Source organism: Arachis hypogaea, chromosome 3 (genome assembly GCF_003086295.3).
Source record: "Arachis hypogaea cultivar Tifrunner chromosome 3, arahy.Tifrunner.gnm2.J5K5, whole genome shotgun sequence".
In the NCBI taxonomy this organism is placed as follows: Eukaryota; Viridiplantae; Streptophyta; class Magnoliopsida; order Fabales; family Fabaceae; genus Arachis; species Arachis hypogaea.
In genome coordinates this window covers 56,002,017-56,016,069 of record NC_092038.1, presented here as the reverse complement: position 1 = coordinate 56,016,069, position 14,053 = coordinate 56,002,017, and the positions used below count along the sequence as shown (strand labels likewise).

At 38.8% G+C, this 14,053-nt stretch overlaps 2 long non-coding RNA genes across 4 annotated transcripts; both read right to left on the bottom strand.

Annotated features, from left to right (window-relative positions):
* Nucleotides 1–1,646: 1,646 nt before the first annotated feature.
* On the bottom strand, nucleotides 1,647–5,474 carry LOC140183796 (uncharacterized). 2 transcript variants are annotated; one of them, XR_011879930.1, is made up of 4 exons: nucleotides 4,663–5,465; nucleotides 4,510–4,591; nucleotides 4,283–4,397; nucleotides 1,647–1,848 (listed from the first exon to the last, which is right to left on the bottom strand). It is a non-coding gene; the product is annotated as an uncharacterized lncRNA (long non-coding RNA). The 2 variants fall into 2 exon arrangements; XR_011879929.1 differs by lacking the exon at nucleotides 1,647–1,848 and having other exon boundaries at nucleotides 4,037–4,397; nucleotides 4,663–5,474.
* A 3,708-nt stretch (nucleotides 5,475–9,182) lies between these two features.
* On the bottom strand, nucleotides 9,183–13,087 carry LOC140183795 (uncharacterized). Of its 2 annotated transcripts, XR_011879928.1 has the most exons (4): nucleotides 12,199–13,054; nucleotides 12,046–12,127; nucleotides 11,819–11,933; nucleotides 9,183–9,384 (listed from the first exon to the last, which is right to left on the bottom strand). It is a non-coding gene; the product is annotated as an uncharacterized lncRNA (long non-coding RNA). The 2 variants fall into 2 exon arrangements; XR_011879927.1 differs by lacking the exon at nucleotides 9,183–9,384 and having other exon boundaries at nucleotides 11,625–11,933; nucleotides 12,199–13,087.
* Nucleotides 13,088–14,053: the final 966 nt, after the last annotated feature.

Below are 14,053 nucleotides of genomic sequence, written 5' to 3'. Positions count from 1 at the left end.
TCAAAACTTCTTTAAAAGCTCAAAACAAGACTCCAAAAGTGTTCTTGAAATCACCATCTCAGAAGAACATTCAAGAAGTTTAAGATGTACTAAAAAGAAGTCAAGCCATGCAAAAAAAAAAAAAAGAATTTTAAACCAAGATAGCTCAAACAAGATCCAACGGAAAACAAAAGTCATAGAAAAAGACAACTCAATCATTAGCAATTTCTCAAAATTAAATCTTTGACTAAAAACTTTTGTAAAGATAATGAGAGGATATATAAATGATGCACTATTTTGAAATGAATCAAACTAACTCACATAAGAATGAGATTCACAAGATTGGAAAAACCAAGTTCAATGGTAATGTTCACAAATTGTAAAAGATTAGTTAAAAATAAGGTCAAGTATGATATTCCTATAGATGGAAGGTTTAGTAGAGAATTTAGTCCGTTCATAGGAAGAAAGCTATGAGTCCAACACTCTCAAAAGAACAACAATGGCATAAATCATATAGCATGCTAAATCAAACTCAATTCAAAATAAGTTAAGTAAAGCTTATCAAATGAGACTCAACTGGGATAAAAGTGAAAAAGCTTTCCTTTCCAAAATTTTGAAAAATATCCAAATACCTAAGAAAATAAAGATGTGCGTTGGAACCATAGTAAAATTACTAGAAAGTCAAATTGTATCTTAAAGTAAATGTAGTTCCACAAACCAGTAAAAGCACAGGCGATGTATTAGAAATAAACAATCATTAAACTGTATGAGAAATCTTCAAGTTCCACATGTGTAGATAGGTATATATCAAATCAACAGCAACTTTTGTGAAAATTTCAAAATTAGCCGTAATCACTGTCAAATAAGAGGAAAACTGAATCAACAAGATCTTTAAGAATGAATTCGGAACTCGGAGTTAAAAGTCACAGCACGTCAAGACAAGTTCAAAACTATATCAAGGAATCTTGGAATCAGGAAGGACTCAAACAGAGAAAGACAGATGCAACAAGGGTCTTAAACAAGCATATGCACTTTAAGATCAAACAAGGATGCATATGAATAAAGAAATAGAGTTGAAGTATCAAACTACTTTTCAAGAGGACTAGCAAACGAGAACTTCAAGTTAGGATACGAAAGAACAGGTCAACTCGAACAAAATTCAAGACACACAACTGAATAGCCTCGAGAAATAGTTTCTAACGTTCCCAAAACCCGCGATTCGCTTTACTCGAAACTTGTATTTCATCTATGATAACCCATTAGTGCTTTCACATACACAAGTCACTAGTATTAAGCCGGCCAAACTTAATATTAGGAGTTATGCAATGCGAGACTAACAGCGTTAAATCAATAGATCGTCATGTGCATAAAGCTCTAATTCTCATCATTCGACAAGACCTATTACATGACAAACACTCAGAGCATGCAATCGAAGCATAGTCAGTCCATTCCTCAGGCTCTACAGGAAGAACTGCTCTGATACCATAATGTAACACCCTAACTACCAAAGCTCACGCTTCCGGCTGCGCGACTCTGATAGCTCGGACATTACGACGACTCTTATACTATTTATTATTAAAATATGAGCCTGTTTGAAACTTTAAACCGCAAATACCGTTCCCAAAAATACTTTCGTTCGATAACGTACATCAAAGAAACCATACAACTTACAAAAACTCATAAAGAGTACATCCATATATATACATACATATATATAAATAATATTACAGACATTAACCAATACAATCCCTATCCCTCTTATAGAATATATCAAGATAAAGGCGAGGGTACAATAATTAATAGTCCAAAGCAATACAGAACATCACAACAATAACTAAATAAATTCTTCGTAACTTCTACGCCCATATCCTGAAAGGGGAAAAATGTAAGGGGTGAGAACATCATCCTCGAAAGGGTTCTCAGTAGAGGGTTTTTTGGGAATTACTGTAATAGGATACATGAAGATAAACCGTACCAGTGATTAATAACCATCTTATGCCTCTTTACAAAAACAACAGTTTACAATGAAAATAAAGTCAGAAATCTTTTCTGAAAGAGGAACTGTTCAATTCTCAAAACATCAAAGCATTTCAAAAAGGTTTATCTATACTGAACCAAAATAACCTTTCATATCTTATTCCAAACCGGAACCACAAAACCGAAATCAGCCATCGGTTTATCTCATTCCAACCACGGCCCTAGGCCCAAACAATCCAACCACAACCAATCCACCACAATCCGACAGAGTTCCAGATGCAAACACAAGTAGGAAGATGCAAACACAAACAAACAGCTATTGCAAGTAGAACAATTAGCAGTTAATCACATAGGCAAACCAAGTACAATATGCATACCCAAACAATGTCACATAGATGCATATGATGCATGCCTGTCCCTAGTGGCTGATGATATCATCTGTCGGTTACCAAGCCAACCCGACGTGTCCGGTAGCTAACCCGGACACAGTCTCTCTGTTGCGCATTATTATCATTAGAGGGTATCTGCGCCCTGTCGCCATTAGAGGGTATATGCGCCCTGTCGCCATTAGAGGGTATATGCGCCCTGTCGCCATTAGAGGGTATATGCGCCCTGTCGCCATTAGAGGGTATCGGTGCCCTGTCACCCTTACAACATTACAACAGAGAGAAAAAACACAAGCATACTCGCTTACAACTTTCATCTCAGCCATTCGGCTTAAATCCACAAATCATTCAATTGCATACATGCATTTATATTCAATCATGGATCACCATCCATCTCAGCCATCCGGCTCACGGTTCAATTCAGAACCAACCAATTTATCAATAAATACAGTCCTTCGGCTTAAATTCATAATTCATAGCCAGCCATACGGCTTATAACTCATTCGGCAATCAGCCATAAGTCAATATCACACACAGCCATTCCGGCCCATAACAAAAACAGTACTTCCATCATTCAACATCATCAAATTCATAAAACCGGCATTTAAGCCATAACTCACTTTTCTCAAGCCATTTCACTTTGAAATCAAATTTTTAACTCTTTTCAGCCTTGGCTTTGAAGATCTCATTTCTCAAATCATCTCAGGCTCATAAGCCAAATTTTACTCAAAGTGAGTTCCCTTTTTAAAACAAAGCCACTCTCGGCATTCTCTTTCCAAAACTTCCAAAACCATGGCAAGTTAAGGATTTATTTCAAGGCATTCAAAATCACCCATCCAACAATGGGATTTTATAACAAAAGTTTCTCGGCAGAGTCCCAAGTCTTTAGGGAAGGTCAACTTATATAAATTCCTTAAAATTCATTGAAACTCTTAAAATCATAGATTTCTCGGTTCAAGTAAATAAAACTGAATTTACTATAAAACCGGCCATACAAAATCACAAGTTCCAACCCGGTCCAAAAATCAACTCATTTGAAACGAAACCGGTTCATTTGAATCAAACCACTTTCAAGTTTCTTTTAGAACCCATTGTTCTAACTCTTCCAAAATGCCTCAAACTTGATTAATCAATCAAAAGTCTAGGTTCCTTTGAAATCACTAAAAACTCCTTTTTATATTGAAATCAATATTAAAGCATCATTCTTTCCTTCAGTGATTCAAACGGTAAAAATAGTTCAGTTTTAAATAAGCCGAACTCAACGTATAAGGTTCATCAAATAAATTAAGCTTGAAAACATAAATATCCTTTTAATAAATCAAATAATACAATTTCTCAAATCCAACCCTTTTTAAATAACCTTACAAACAAGTGTAGGATTTTATAGAAATTTCGGCAGCACCTCCCCTAAAACTTGGACTTTTGCCACCCGGTTCGGGTCCCAACTAAACCATTTCTCATTCCTTTTCAACAGCTCAAAACCAGAAATCAATTTAAAGCAAGCTAAATCCAACAATCGCCTCAGTGGCGTATCTCAAGGATACCATTTCAAATCAACTCAATATCAATCGATATAACTCATTTCCAAAGCTTTAAAGAAACGGCTCAATAACAAATCATTTGTCCAAAACCAAATCAATTAAAATAAACCGTGCTGAATTCAAAAGTGCATTCGACTTTTCACATCATTAAAATAATTGGCTCAAATCAAATCAATCCTCAACGGATTAAACTCAGATTCAAATCTTTAAAGAATCAACTTCAAACATTACATTTCACAAGACCGCACAACAATTCAGCCAAACCAACATCCATAATCATTCGAGTCAGTCAAATAATACATAAGGCAGATACAATCACCAAATACACAATATCTCACATCAGTATCCATATGTAATAATTCCAATACATAAAACATAGTTTTTGGAAAGCGCCCCTACCTCAAAACGCAATTCCATAACCCAAACGCGTCACAGAGTCCTTTCCGCCTCAACCCGAAATCAACAACAACCGCAACCTCAGCTTCAAGCCACATTCGCAATAACCATAGCAACACTAATCGCAACATATAATAATCAAGACCCGACGCCATGTTATCAAAACTCATATTCTTTAACCGAACACAACAGAATACTAACGTGAGATCATTCGAAACATAATTTCTTACCGGAATAACACAATGAGGCAGCTGCGATTTCGAACCGGCCCCGGCACAACTCCGGCGGCGGCCAGAAGCTCCGGTGGATCAACTATAAAACCGCGCAACATCAAAGCCTTCTCAAGATCCAAAATGACCAAAATCGCAAATTAAAACCCTTACCGGCATACTTCTCCGGCGACGGCGGCAGGAGCGGCGGCTTGAATGGCATCCAGGAGCTGGCAGCAGCGGCAATAGCTCCGTGCCTGCTCTTCCGATCGCTTCTCCTCTCCCTCAAATCAGACCGGTGGCAGAACCCCAGCAGCTGCAGCTCCGGAAGATGAGCAACAGCAGCGATACTGCGGCAAGGAGCACAACGGCGGCTTGTCTGGGCACGGCGGTTCCAATGGAGGCGACGCCGGCGACGTGAACAGCGACTGGGCGCGGTGGTCGGACTCCCAGCTCGCCTCAGCTCTCTCTACGCCTCTCCTGTTTGGTGTGACCGGCAGCCTTCCTCCTCCTTCGAGTTCGACGATAATGGAACAACGGCGGCGCTGCACTCCTCCATCGATCGGTGTCGGCGAGCGGCAGGACATGGCGGAAGCCCCGACGACTGCGACCCACGACCACCCTCTTCCTCATGTAGCTCTCCGTTTCGACCTCTCTCTCTTTCCTCTGTTCGCAGTTCACGGCATCGGTGAGGGAGGCTTCTACGGCGACTCAGCAGGACGCGTCAGCGGTGGTTCCAGGCCGGCATGGACTGCGGAGGCGGCGCGACGCAGTGAGCTGCCCTCTGTCACTCCCGCAGTTCTGGCGGCGATGCGGCGGCAATGGTGGCGCCCAGGGCGCGGCGCGATGAGCTTCCCTCCTCCTCTCCTCATCCGCCACTCAGCCCCTCTCTCTCTGTTCCATTTCCATTGGAGAGGTGTGTGTGTGTTTTGCTACGCTGAGGGAGGGTGAGGCTGCTGCCTTTTTCCTTTTTCCCCTATAGCTGCTGCGCGTGAATGGAGATAAGGGGGAGAGGTGTGTTGCTGATGGGGGAAACCGGGTCGGGTAACGGGTCACTGGGTTAGGGTTTCATTTTTGAAAATTAGGGTTAAGGGCATTATGGTAATTTCATATAAAATTGGGAATAATATAGTAATTGAAACTCAAATTAAATCCAACACTATTTGTACATAGAAAATACTATTTGCTCATCAAGTTCACAAATTATTTTCATTAAAATGCCCAAATCTAAAAATTAGAAATGGTATACTTAATTTCTTCATTTTCTAAAATAGCAGTAATAATATTTAAAATATTACTTATCTAATCCAAATCTTATAAAATCCTTATTATTTCATAACTACCAACTTTATAAATCTGAATATAGAAAATAATCCAACAATTTGTGAAATTGGATAAAAATCATAACTTATCTCAAATCCAATAAATCAAAACTTGCCTTAATTATCTTTAATAAAATAATTTCTGAAATTAAGGCTATAAACAACTATATGATTTGAGACTTACTCATAAAAAGACTTTTCAAATATTCTGGGTCTTACATTCTACCCACCTTATAAAAATTTTCGCCCTCGAAAATTGATACAAAACGAAAGGAATTTCATAACAGTTCACCCTTAAACACATTTAAGGAAAAAGCAAAAATATCTTAGCATATAAACATATATACGGTTTTCAAATACTTGGATGGTCGTATGCATAAAGATACAAAGGTAGGAGTGTGATTGCCAAGCAAGTGTTACAAGATAGGCTCAATGCACAAGGTCATATGATCTCAAGGCTTTACAAACACTTGAGATGCCAAAATAGGGTGCAAATCAAGATGGGCGTCCACAAAGCTGGGTGGTAATTAGTGTGGAAAAAGGCTGCAAGGCATGTTGGTATTTAAATAGCGGCATAAGGTTTGCTGGCAAATCTCATTTCCACTTCAGAACTTCAATTTCCCCAACTCCATCAATCATTTTACAACCTCATGACCAATCATAAGCCTAACAACCGCAAACCCGTTCGCAAGGGACAAAACACCCACAACTCATCATAACGTTATGCACCTACCGCTTCACTTTCCATATACACATATCACGTCTTAAAGAACTAACGCATCACGTTACTACGTCTACAAGTCGCATGTGATATCAAAACAATTCTCGAGTCTACTCAGAAGGATACAAGATTAGAAAGGAGAGTCAAATGTCAAGGATAGTACTCATAGATCCGAGGAAATGTATCCAATCCCAGACAACAAGGATGATCAAGCAAATGAAGTTTGCTAGTAATAAATCAATTGACAACTTCAAAGATAACCCTTGGGTCAAAGAAGTTCAATAGGATCAACAAGAAAACCAACGCATCAGTTTGAGACAAACTCAAACTGAGTCGATGAAGTATGAGGTTTACAAAAGAGAATATTTCAAACTCAAGACAAAGCTCACAGAACTCAAGAGCACGATTACAAATACTTTCGAATACATTGTTTTTAAAAGAATCGAAAACTTGCAAGAAAGTCACCTCGCAGTTTAAAAGAAGGTTAAGCAATAAACATCCTTCAAAAGAATAACAAAAACATAAACGTGGCTTTACTTTAATACAATTCCATGTTGAAACAGAACATGTAGAATTTTAAAACAAACTGTACACAGGTTTTGGCTAAGAGCAAAAGTATTTCCTCGACTATTTTGGAAAGATAGTTAGGTGTACAATCTTAATCAAAAGCAATCATAAAACTTGGAAGAGAGATTGAATGCTCGTTCAAAAATTCTCAAAATCCATATTCAAACAAGCGTGTATAACATTTATAGCGAGGACAAAAGAGGAAGTTAAACTCTCTTTAGAAAAGAAATTCCGAGATAAAATTTTGCTTACAATTTGGTAAGAAAATAAGTGGTGCGTTACAAACGAACAGGTTTCCATTAAACAAGAAAACTTTTCAAAACCTCATTTAAAATAGCGCATGTCAACTTTAAAACAATTTTGTCAAAAATTGAATAATAGTTTCAATCCCAATCAAGCAACAGAAACTAAATTTCATTTAGAATTTCTTCAAAGAGACTTCAAAACTTCTTTAAAAGCTCAAAACAAGACTCCAAAAGTGTTCTTGAAATCACCATCTCAGAAGAACATTCAAGAAGTTTAAGATGTACTAAAAAGAAGTCAAGCCATGCAAAAAAAAAAAAGAATTTTAAACCAAGATAGCTCAAACAAGATCCAACGGAAAACAAAAGTCATAGAAAAAGACAACTCAATCATTAGCAATTTCTCAAAATTAAATCTTTGACTAAAAACTTTTGTAAAGATAATGAGAGGATATATAAATGATGCACTATTTTGAAATGAATCAAACTAACTCACATAAGAATGAGATTCACAAGATTGGAAAAACCAAGTTCAATGGTAATGTTCACAAATTGTAAAAGATTAGTTAAAAATAAGGTCAAGTATGATATTCCTATAGATGGAAGGTTTAGTAGAGAATTTAGTCCGTTCATAGGAAGAAAGCTATGAGTCCAACACTCTCAAAAGAACAACAATGGCATAAATCATATAGCATGCTAAATCAAACTCAATTCAAAATAAGTTAAGTAAAGCTTATCAAATGAGACTCAACTGGGATAAAAGTGAAAAAGCTTTCCTTTCCAAAATTTTGAAAAATATCCAAATACCTAAGAAAATAAAGATGTGCGTTGGAACCATAGTAAAATTACTAGAAAGTCAAATTGTATCTTAAAGTAAATGTAGTTCCACAAACCAGTAAAAGCACAGGCGATGTATTAGAAATAAACAATCATTAAACTGTATGAGAAATCTTCAAGTTCCACATGTGTAGATAGGTATATATCAAATCAACAGCAACTTTTGTGAAAATTTCAAAATTAGCCGTAATCACTGTCAAATAAGAGGAAAACTGAATCAACAAGATCTTTAAGAATGAATTCGGAACTCGGAGTTAAAAGTCACAGCACGTCAAGACAAGTTCAAAACTATATCAAGGAATCTTGGAATCAGGAAGGACTCAAACAGAGAAAGACAGATGCAACAAGGGTCTTAAACAAGCATATGCACTTTAAGATCAAACAAGGATGCATATGAATAAAGAAATAGAGTTGAAGTATCAAACTACTTTTCAAGAGGACTAGCAAACGAGAACTTCAAGTTAGGATACGAAAGAACAGGTCAACTCGAACAAAATTCAAGACACACAACTGAATAGCCTCGAGAAATAGTTTCTAACGTTCCCAAAACCCGCGATTCGCTTTACTCGAAACTTGTATTTCATCTATGATAACCCATTAGTGCTTTCACATACACAAGTCACTAGTATTAAGCCGGCCAAACTTAATATTAGGAGTTATGCAATGCGAGACTAACAGCGTTAAATCAATAGATCGTCATGTGCATAAAGCTCTAATTCTCATCATTCGACAAGACCTATTACATGACAAACACTCAGAGCATGCAATCGAAGCATAGTCAGTCCATTCCTCAGGCTCTACAGGAAGAACTGCTCTGATACCATAATGTAACACCCTAACTACCAAAGCTCACGCTTCCGGCTGCGCGACTCTGATAGCTCGGACATTACGACGACTCTTATACTATTTATTATTAAAATATGAGCCTGTTTGAAACTTTAAACCGCAAATACCGTTCCCAAAAATACTTTCGTTCGATAACGTACATCAAAGAAACCATACAACTTACAAAAACTCATAAAGAGTACATCCATATATATACATACATATATATAAATAATATTACAGACATTAACCAATACAATCCCTATCCCTCTTATAGAATATATCAAGATAAAGGCGAGGGTACAATAATTAATAGTCCAAAGCAATACAGAACATCACAACAATAACTAAATAAATTCTTCGTAACTTCTACGCCCATATCCTGAAAGGGGAAAAATGTAAGGGGTGAGAACATCATCCTCGAAAGGGTTCTCAGTAGAGGGTTTTTTGGGAATTACTGTAATAGGATACATGAAGATAAACCGTACCAGTGATTAATAACCATCTTATGCCTCTTTACAAAAACAACAGTTTACAATGAAAATAAAGTCAGAAATCTTTTCTGAAAGAGGAACTGTTCAATTCTCAAAACATCAAAGCATTTCAAAAAGGTTTATCTATACTGAACCAAAATAACCTTTCATATCTTATTCCAAACCGGAACCACAAAACCGAAATCAGCCATCGGTTTATCTCATTCCAACCACGGCCCTAGGCCCAAACAATCCAACCACAACCAATCCACCACAATCCGACAGAGTTCCAGATGCAAACACAAGTAGGAAGATGCAAACACAAACAAACAGCTATTGCAAGTAGAACAATTAGCAGTTAATCACATAGGCAAACCAAGTACAATATGCATACCCAAACAATGTCACATAGATGCATATGATGCATGCCTGTCCCTAGTGGCTGATGATATCATCTGTCGGTTACCAAGCCAACCTGACGTGTCCGGTAGCTAACCCGGACACAGTCTCTCTGTTGCGCATTATTATCATTAGAGGGTATCTGCGCCCTGTCGCCATTAGAGGGTATATGCGCCCTGTCGCCATTAGAGGGTATATGCGCCCTGTCGCCATTAGAGGGTATATGCGCCCTGTCGCCATTAGAGGGTATCGGTGCCCTGTCACCCTTACAACATTACAACAGAGAGAAAAAACACAAGCATACTCGCTTACAACTTTCATCTCAGCCATTCGGCTTAAATCCACAAATCATTCAATTGCATACATGCATTTATATTCAATCATGGATCACCATCCATCTCAGCCATCCGGCTCACGGTTCAATTCAGAACCAACCAATTTATCAATAAATACAATCCTTCGGCTTAAATTCATAATTCATAGCCAGCCATACGGCTTATAACTCATTCGGCAATCAGCCATAAGTCAATATCACACACAGCCATTCCGGCCCATAACAAAAACAGTACTTCCATCATTCAACATCATCAAATTCATAAAACCGGCATTTAAGCCATAACTCACTTTTCTCAAGCCATTTCACTTTGAAATCAAATTTTTAACTCTTTTCAGCCTTGGCTTTGAAGATCTCATTTCTCAAATCATCTCAGGCTCATAAGCCAAATTTTACTCAAAGTGAGTTCCCTTTTTAAAACAAAGCCACTCTCGGCATTCTCTTTCCAAAACTTCCAAAACCATGGCAAGTTAAGGATTTATTTCAAGGCATTCAAAATCACCCATCCAACAATGGGATTTTATAACAAAAGTTTCTCGGCAGAGTCCCAAGTCTTTAGGGAAGGTCAACTTATATAAATTCCTTAAAATTCATTGAAACTCTTAAAATCATAGATTTCTCGGTTCAAGTAAATAAAACTGAATTTACTATAAAACCGGCCATACAAAATCACAAGTTCCAACCCGGTCCAAAAATCAACTCATTTGAAACGAAACCAGTTCATTTGAATCAAACCACTTTCAAGTTTCTTTTAGAACCCATTGTTCTAACTCTTCCAAAATGCCTCAAACTTGATTAATCAATCAAAAGTCTAGGTTCCTTTGAAATCACTAAAAACTCCTTTTTATATTGAAATCAATATTAAAGCATCATTCTTTCCTTCAGTGATTCAAACGGTAAAAATAGTTCAGTTTTAAATAAGCCGAACTCAACGTATAAGGTTCATCAAATAAATTAAGCTTGAAAACATAAATATCCTTTTAATAAATCAAATAATACAATTTCTCAAATCCAACCCTTTTTAAATAACCTTACAAACAAGTGTAGGATTTTATAGAAATTTCGGCAGCACCTCCCCTAAAACTTGGACTTTTGCCACCCGGTTCGGGTCCCAACTAAACCATTTCTCATTCCTTTTCAACAGCTCAAAACCAGAAATCAATTTAAAGCAAGCTAAATCCAACAATCGCCTCAGTGGCGTATCTCAAGGATACCATTTCAAATCAACTCAATATCAATCGATATAACTCATTTCCAAAGCTTTAAAGAAACGGCTCAATAACAAATCATTTGTCCAAAACCAAATCAATTAAAATAAACCGTGCTGAATTCAAAAGTGCATTCGACTTTTCACATCATTAAAATAATTGGCTCAAATCAAATCAATCCTCAACGGATTAAACTCAGATTCAAATCTTTAAAGAATCAACTTCAAACATTACATTTCACAAGACCGCACAACAATTCAGCCAAACCAACATCCATAATCATTCGAGTCAGTCAAATAATACATAAGGCAGATACAATCACCAAATACACAATATCTCACATCAGTATCCATATGTAATAATTCCAATACATAAAACATAGTTTTTGGAAAGCGCCCCTACCTCAAAACGCAATTCCATAACCCAAACGCGTCACAGAGTCCTTTCCGCCTCAACCCGAAATCAACAACAACCGCAACCTCAGCTTCAAGCCACATTCGCAATAACCATAGCAACACTAATCGCAACATATAATAATCAGGACCCGACGCCATGTTATCAAAACTCATATTCTTTAACCGAACACAACAGAATACTAACGTGAGATCATTCGAAACATAATTTCTTACCGGAATAACACAATGAGGCAGCTGCGATTTCGAACCGGCCCCGGCACAACTCCGGCGGCGGCCAGAAGCTCCGGTGGATCAACTATAAAACCGCGCAACATCAAAGCCTTCTCAAGATCCAAAATGACCAAAATCGCAAATTAAAACCCTTACCGGCATACTTCTCCGGCGACGGCGGCAGGAGCGGCGGCTTGAATGGCATCCAGGAGCTGGCAGCAGCGGCAATAGCTCCGTGCCTGCTCTTCCGATCGCTTCTACTCTCCCTCAAATCAGACCGGTGGCAGAACCCCAGCAGCTGCAGCTCCGGAAGATGAGCAACAGCAGCGATACTGCGGCAAGGAGCACAACGGCGGCTTGTCTGGGCACGGCGGTTCCAATGGAGGCGACGCCGGCGACGTGAACAGCGACTGGGCGCGGTGGTCGGACTCCCAGCTCGCCTCAGCTCTCTCTACGCCTCTCCTGTTTGGTGTGACCGGCAGCCTTCCTCCTCCTTCGAGTTCGACGATAATGGAACAACGGCGGCGCTGCACTCCTCCATCGATCGGTGTCGGCGAGCGGCAGGACATGGCGGAAGCCCCGACGACTGCGACCCACGACCACCCTCTTCCTCATGTAGCTCTCCGTTTCGACCTCTCTCTCTCTCCTCTGTTCGCAGTTCACGGCATCGGTGAGGGAGGCTTCTACGGCGACTCAGCAGGACGCGTCAGCGGTGGTTCCAGGCCGGCATGGACTGCGGAGGCGGCGCGACGCAGTGAGCTGCCCTCTGTCACTCCCGCAGTTCTGGCGGCGATGCGGCGGCAATGGTGGCGCCCAGGGCGCGGCGCGACGAGCTTCCCTCCTCCTCTCCTCATCCGCCACTCAGCCCCTCTCTCTCTGTTCCATTTCCATTGGAGAGGTGTGTGTGTGTTTTGCTACGCTGAGGGAGGGTGAGGCTGCTGCCTTTTTCCTTTTTCCCCTATAGCTGCTGCGCGTGAATGGAGATAAGGGGGGAGAGGTGTGTTGCTGATGGGGGAAACCGGGTCGGGTAACGGGTCACTGGGTTAGGATTTCATTTTTGAAAATTAGGGTTAAGGGCATTATGGTAATTTCATATAAAATTGGGAATAATATAGTAATTGAAACTCAAATTAAATCCAACACTATTTGTACATAGAAAATACTATTTGCTCATCAAGTTCACAAATTATTTTCATTAAAATGCCCAAATCTAAAAATTAGAAATGGTATACTTAATTTCTTCATTTTCCAAAATAGCAGTAATAATATTTAAAATATTACTTATCTAATCCAAATCTTATAAAATCCTTATTATTTCATAACTACCAACTTTATAAATCTGAATATAGAAAATAATCCAACAATTTGTGAAATTGGATAAAAATCATAACTTATCTCAAATCCAATAAATCAAAACTTGCCTTAATTATCTTTAATAAAATAATTTCTGAAATTAAGGCTATAAACAACTATATGATTTGAGACTTACTCATAAAAAGACTTTTCAAATATTCTGGGTCTTACAAAGAGTGTCCACCAACCCTCAACGCGTCAGCACTCACACCACACACCACACACTCAACACACATGCACAAGGCTAGCGATCTCCACAACACTTTCCTCAGCGCTCGCACCAAGAGCACCACACCCACTTACACCCCACACACTTTACTCAACACCAGGCACAGCGCTCGCCTAAGAGTGCCACACTCCTTTTAGGCATGGAGCGCTTGCCAAGAGCTCATGCACCAAGAGCGCTATCATGAGACATGATGAAGAGAATTTACACCGATTTGGATTTTTTCACTAAAAATAATAACTTCCGTTGCAAGTATAGACCAAATCAACAATCAACTCCCAACATCAAAGTTTAGTTTTCAAATCAAAATATAAACCGAGAGTAACCAAACCTCAGGTCATCTTCCCTAGGAACTAATGCCTAAGAGCGCACAATTTTGGATGTGAGAGGCGAAGGGGTGTTTCAATAAGGAAGCAAACAATTAAGAAATGA